Consider the following 6,973-nt stretch of genomic DNA (forward strand, 5'->3'; position numbering starts at 1 on the left):
GATGAAGTCAAGATGATAACATTCTGACAGGGGGAAAGACCAATGAAGTTGCTATGCTATGAGCTGGTGTGGCAGGAAATTGTGCTTTCTGGTTAATCCTGTGACATTTTTTCTACTGATAGCACTGAACAGTTGGCTCACAAGGTCTCTGTCTTGAAAAAACAAGTATTGTCGTCCCTCCCCACTTTCCTTCAAAGTACTACTAAGATGGATGAAAAATTAGATAATATTTAATACAATAGAAGTATTGCCACAGAAGCCTGTGCTATGGATTGCAGCACATGTTCTTCTCAGTCCTCTAAAAAGCTGCAGCACTTACTTCTCAGACAACTGTGCTAGTTTGATAGCAACCAGGACCAGAAAATCAAAAGAGGATCACAGTATCACAGTATCACAGTATCACAGTATGTTTGGGATTGGAAGGGACCTCAAAAGATCATCTAGTCCAATCCCCCTGCTGGAGCAGGAACACCTAGGTGAGGTCGCACAGGAACATGTCCAGGCGGGTTTTGAATGTCTCCAGAGAAGGAGACTCCACAACTTCCCTGGGCAGCCTGTTCCAGTGCTCTGTCACCCTCACTGTGAAGAAGTTTCTTCTCAAATTTAAGTGGAACCTCTTGTGTTCCAGCTTGATCCCATTACCCCTTGTCCTATCATTGTTTGCCACTGAGAAGAGTCTGGCTCCATCCTCATGGCACTCACCCTTTATATATTTATAAACATTAATAAGGTCCCCCCTTAGTCTCCTCTTCTCCAAACTAAAGAGACCCAGCTCCCTCAGCCTTTCTTCATAAGGGAGGTGCTCCACTCCCTTAATCATCTTCGTTGCCCTACGCTGGACCCTCTCCAGCAGTTCCCTGTCCTTCTTGAACTGAGGGGCCCAGAACTGGACACAATATTCCAGATGTGGTCTCACCAGGGCAGAGTAGAGGGGAAGGAGGACCTCTCTCGATCTACTAACCACCCCCCTTCTAATACACCCCAGGATGCCATTGGCCTTCCTGGCCACAAGGGCACAGTGCTGGCTCATGGTCATCCTGTTGTCCACCAGGACCCCCAGGTCCCTTTCCCCTACACTGCTCTCTAATATGTAATCTCCCAACCTATACTGGAACCTGGGGTTGTTCCTGCCCAGATGCAGGACTCTACACTTGTCCTTGTTAAATTTCATCAGGTTATTCCCTGCCCAGCTCTCCAGCCTGTCCAGGTCCCGCTGGATGGCAGCACAGCCCTCCGGCGTGTCAGCCACTCCTCCTAGCTTGGTGTCATCAGCAAACTTGCTGATAGTACACTCAATTCCCTCGTCCAAGTCGTTAATGAATATATTGAATAATATTGGCCCCAGCACTGACCCTTGGGGCACTCCACTAGATACTGGCCTCCAACTAGACTCCGCACCATTGACTACCACTCTCTGGCTTCTCTCCCTAAGCCAGTTTGCAACCCACCTCACTACTCTATTGTCTAGACCACACCTCCTCAACTTAGCTGTGAGGATGCTGTGGGAGACTGTGTCAAAGGCTTTACTGAAGTCAAGGTAGACAACATCCACCGCTCTGCCACCATCCATCCACCTTGTTACATTCTCATAAAAGGCTATGAGGTTGGTCAAGCATGACCTACCCTTGGTAAAGCCATGCTGACTGCCCCTAATAACCCTCTTATCCTTGATATGCCTTGAGATGGCACCAAGGACAAGCTGTTCCATTACTTTCCCAGGGACAGAGGTGAGGCTGACCGGTCTATAATTACCCGGGTCCTCCTTCTTGCCCTTTTTGAAGACTGGAGTGACATTTGCTTTCCTCCAATCCTCGGGCACCTCTCCCGTTTCCCAAGACTTGGCAAAGATGATGGAGAGCGGTCCAGCAATGACTTCAGCCAGCTCCCTCAGCACCCGCGGATGCATCCCATCTGGACCCATGGATTTATGAATGTCCAGACTATTTAATTGCTCCCTAACCCAGTCCTCATCGACTAAAGCAAACTCCTCCATTGACCTGGCTTCATCCGGGGTCTCAGGGGTACAGGGCTCCCCAGGACAGCCTCCGGCAGAGTAGACAGAGACAAAGAAGGCATTCAGTAATTCTGCCTTCTCTGTATCTTCTGCCACCAGGGCACCCACCCCATTCATCAGTGGGCCTACATTGCCTCTGGTATTAGTTTTATCTGCTATGTATTTGAAAAAGTTCTTTTTGCTGTCCTTGACCCCTCTCGCCAGCTGTAATTCTAAGGAGGCCAAGGATTGCAAAAGGAAAACATTTGGGGACTACAAACTTAGGTTATTGAAACACTTCTTTTTTCTCTAATAAAATTTTTACATTAATTTTAGATAATCATAAACTCAGACTCATGAGTAGTTCATATTTGTAAAGATTTGGATCAATGCTTCGTGGGAGCCATAAACCAAAAATGTTTCCACTTCCCACTTCTGGTATGTCTTGTGGCAAGCAGAAGGGCATTCGTTTTTTTCAGGTCCTAATAATTCTCATTGCTAGCGTTAACTAATGCTGCAAGATGTGCTCATGCAGCCCTTGTTCACCACAACTGTATTTTATCCAGATTACTGGACTACTACAGCTTTTCATAGGGAACTACTCCACAATCCAGTAGCGCTGTTGGAAACAGCTTGATAAGTAGCTTCTCTATGCCCTTGCTCCACTTCATTTCACCAGGCTTCATATGTAATTATTTTGTTTCTAATTGCCCTTTAAAAGTTTATAACTATATTGATTTTTGGAAGAAGCAGGACAACTGTAACAGGTAGAGTCTCCAGCATAAATTGTGGAAGAATTAGGCTGTAATTGAAATGAAAGCCTAAACAATAGGGAGGAAATTCTTGTTCTTATTAACCCAATGTATCTTGACCACCTGCAACCTGTTTCAGGACTGGAGGAGAAAGCTTTTATCGTTGTAACACCAGGGGAGGCAATGGTTGCCTGTAAAGAAGGTGTGTGGCTGTCACCTACAGAGATGCTCTGACCTCTGAGTTTTGGCACAGTTTTTACCACTTCCTCCCATTCACTATTTAAAGTGATCAGAGCTGGTTTTGTGAGGACATCCCGCATGCAAGGCTTTCCAAAAACCCCAGTCACATTGGTACAATCAGGCTGAAGTGCTGTCAGACTTAATTTTTGGATCCTAACAATAGTCTAGGCAGAAGATGTGCTGCATTGCACAATTGAAAGCATTTCTGAGAACTAGAAGCAGAGCTCTAGTTGCTTTGAAAACTTCCAAGTCAAACAGGTTTGCAGCTATCAAACATAAATGTTTCCAGGATTAGACACTTCAGGTCTCAATTTGGGATTTGGGTATCCTTCATTCTAGCCAAGTCCTTCTGGAGGGTTTCCTAAACTCCATAGCAGGTATTTATTTCAACTAATTACAGACAATCTGTCCTGGAGAAAATGTAATAGGAGACACATCTGAGTGTCTGTGAAATATTCCCAGTTCCAAAAAACATCAGAAATTTTTGATTGTTATTTTAAAAGGAACCTGAAGTTACCTGATAATACAATCAGTCCTTCCCCAAACATTCATAAGCCACAAACAACTGGTTTCTGGCTCTCGGCATCTTGTCCTTTTGGGGAATTTTATATGATTCTTTTTCTGCTGATAAATATCAGCTCACCAAATGAAAACAAGGCAAGCATGAGAGTGCCCCTGTCTCAAGTGGCTACAGCAATCATGTGCATCCTGCAAATTTCAGGTTGCAGCTATAAAAAGCACATCCAACGGATATGATGGAATTAGCCTAATCTAGGAGTATTACCCACATCACGATTGGTACTTCTGTGCAGGTGTGCCTGGATCCAAACTGCTAACATTTCTGAAGTCTCCACTCCATGAAGTTAGAAAAAATCACTGTGATGAAAATAGAAAACCTAAAATACCTCTTATTCTTGAAAAAATCTATTGGAAATTAATTTTATATGACTAAAATGATTTAAACTAAAGTAAATACAAACCAAGGAAAGAGATCTAAAACCAAATTACAGAGTAGTGTTTTATTAGCCTTGTCGTTGCAGTGTGTGTATTACATGAAATATAAAAAAATTATTAAACATAACAGCTGACTACAGCAGCCTAACAAAACTTCAGGACTAGATTTTAAAGAATCTTTACAGATCTCATCAGATTGCATATTGTAATGCATCACATAAAATCTTCTTCAGCTTAGATAATTTACAAGCACAAATACCTACTTTGAAGAAAATTAAGCAATGAAGTTTAAAGCACCAGATCTAGGAACACTATTAATTGTCTCCTCAGGCAGGCTGGTACTAATTGCTTCTAATCATCCTTAGGACCACAGTGTACCATAGACTGCAACAAGTAGTGATAAAATATTCAATCTTGTATTCATGAGCTATAACATAGACTTGGAAAATAAAGTTAACACACCAATGAATGAGATGAGAAATATGATAGACATTTATTACTCACAAACAGAAATTAGTAAAATTAAAGCTATAAATGAGGCCCATTAGTTACCTTCTGCGTTCTTTGTAATGTTCTCCACAGCCAGGAATGAACTTTTAAAGTGTTGTATAAAGATTACTTATCTGACATAGAACACTGAAATGTAAAGAAAGATCTTCATTTTGCTGTCCAACTTCTATCCTGAATTTCCTCTGTTTAGTAAACTAAATAGGCACGGAGTTCTTCTGCTACAGGGGGATCAAAGGCTTTTGTTTATAAAAAGAAACTGAAAAATCTATATGCTGTAATGCTAGGCCATGGAGTATTTAATTTACTTTGTTCAATGAAACATGCATCCATGTCAGAAGCACAATGCTAATAAGCTAAGAACATCCATACTAGAGAAACCAAGGATGGTTAAAGATGCATTCTGCCACCAGACAGGAGATTTTCCTCAACATTTCTTGTCTTATCTGCAAAGTCCTTCGTCCAAAGTTACATAAAAGTTGTCATCTTACCTTTAATTCATCTTACCTTTAATACAGATCCGCAGTCATTCCATCAATTTTCTTCTCTCTCGCTCTCAAATATCCTGAAAATAACCTTCAGCTTCTTTAAAACATAAAGGTTTGGCATTTTGGAGAAACTGTAATGAGCCAATAAACACAATTTGGAGGCTGGTTAGTATCACATAAATTAATTTCCCTGCTAAATGATCAGAGTCACATCCACCTTTTTCACTACCATCTGCCTCACAACAAAGTTGGCACTGTACTCCTTTGAGAGATGGACTGTAAAAGTGTCATTTAGAAGAGGCTTATTAACAAAATCCTTTCTAAGTTCCAATTTTCCTGTTCCAGGCAGCATATATATACTGTTAGCAGGAAGCACTCAAATGTCCATATGGCATGCACTTAAAAAAATATATTTTTTTTTTTAAAAAGTAAATGTGTGTATGGATCTATACAAATATTCACCTTCATTTTCAGGCATTTTCCTAGGTATTTGATCACAACAATCCTGCTAGTTGTTAGTTCTGCCCAGGAAGGAACAGCCCCTGCCAGCTGGGGTATTTTCCTTTCTTGCCTCTGGGCTATATAATTGAGCAATTTGCCACACCTATAAAATGGCACAGGAACAAACCACTTTTCCTGAGCTTGCTCTTAATTACCCCCTGCTCTCTCACCTCTTCTGATGTGTGACAGGCATTTGAGGTCACTCACTCAGCCGTTTTATTTAATTCCTTAACACAGCCAGGTACTTGACAAGTACTTTGAGATAGTCTGATGGTAGGAAATATGCAGAGAAAGAAACATATGCTTCACCTCCATGCAGAAAGTCTTCTTTCTTTCTGAAATTCTCATTTTTAAGTTCTCAATGTCAAAGACCATTCCTAAGCGCAACAACGGAAAGCTCCAAATGGGCCTCCCCCCAGTCGATTGGCATTGCCCAGAGGTCTCCACGGGGAGATGTGGCACCTTCACCCTCCAGCCCAGAGGAGAAGGTGATGTACCTGCACAGGTGAGGACTGCAGTCCCTCAACAGCTTCTGGCGGAAAAAGTCGGGGACAACCTCAACAGGGCTGCTCTGCAATATAGGAGCAGTGCTGCTGGGCACGCTGCCTGGAGCTGCTCCTCAACTCCTGAGGCTCTGAAACTTGACCCGCAGGTGGCAGGGACAGGGCAGGCTGTGCCAGCTCTCCAAGGAAAAGTCAGTTTAGGTGGCACATGCAGGACACAGGGCACCCTGAAACCTATAGGGCTTTCTAGTGCCCCTGTTTTCTCGTTTGGGTTCGTCTGCTATTTCCTGACTATTTTTTTTCTCCTCGCCACATAAACGGCTATGCTTCCTCTCTGTGTAATGTGGAGAAGCAAGCTGTCTTTGTAGTTTGCAAAAGCCACACAAGCTCTCCAGGCTTAGCTCAGCCTTTATGTTTACCAATTGCTGTAAAGCAGGAAACTATCCGAACATGATTCCTAAACTCAGATTGAAACATTTACTTGTTGTGGGTAAACATACATGGAGCTAAGATTTTCTTTATATTGAGAAGCCTGCGGTGAAGGCAAGAAAGTTTTAAATTTAGATAGGGATTTTGATTTTCTTTTTCCAGTAATGAAAAAAATGTGGTGACAAAATTGATTCGTGGGACAGTGTAGTAACATGTTTTTCCATGTAAAGTAAGTGAGAAAGAAGTGGAATACTCAAGTTAAAATTTATATTTATGTGTTTCCCTTATGTAGCAGAGTCAGAATTTAACCATGCCACCAAATAGAATTTTACCATTTTCATTTGTTTTGCAGGGAACAGTACTGTCCCTGCCCAGGCTGAGGGACTGCTGGGCCATGAGCTTTCAGACAAGGGAGCAGAATCAGCATGATGTACGAGCATCACGTTATGTCATTTTCTTTTATTAAATGTCCTGCAGCATGCTATTGTTCTGCCATATACAATGCAGACAGCCACTTTAGTTATTTTTCCAGAATAGGCTATATTTTTTCCTCCAAATTCTTAAAACTTCATTTTTTTTCCCCCCTTAACAGTAGCCATAAATTCT

General features: G+C 42.0%; 1 long non-coding RNA gene across 1 annotated transcript; it reads right to left on the bottom strand.

The window, feature by feature from the left end:
- Positions 1–3,819: 3,819 nt before the first annotated feature.
- Positions 3,820–6,048, bottom strand: LOC309436075. Its single transcript, XR_014183275.1, has 3 exons — positions 5,933–6,048; positions 4,954–5,065; positions 3,820–3,861 (listed from the first exon to the last, which is right to left on the bottom strand). It is a non-coding gene; the product is annotated as an uncharacterized lncRNA (long non-coding RNA).
- Positions 6,049–6,973: the final 925 nt, after the last annotated feature.

The sequence above is a fragment of the Streptopelia decaocto genome, assembly GCF_964273445.1.
Source record: "Streptopelia decaocto genome assembly, chromosome: 2".
NCBI classification, from domain to species: Eukaryota; Metazoa; Chordata; class Aves; order Columbiformes; family Columbidae; genus Streptopelia; species Streptopelia decaocto.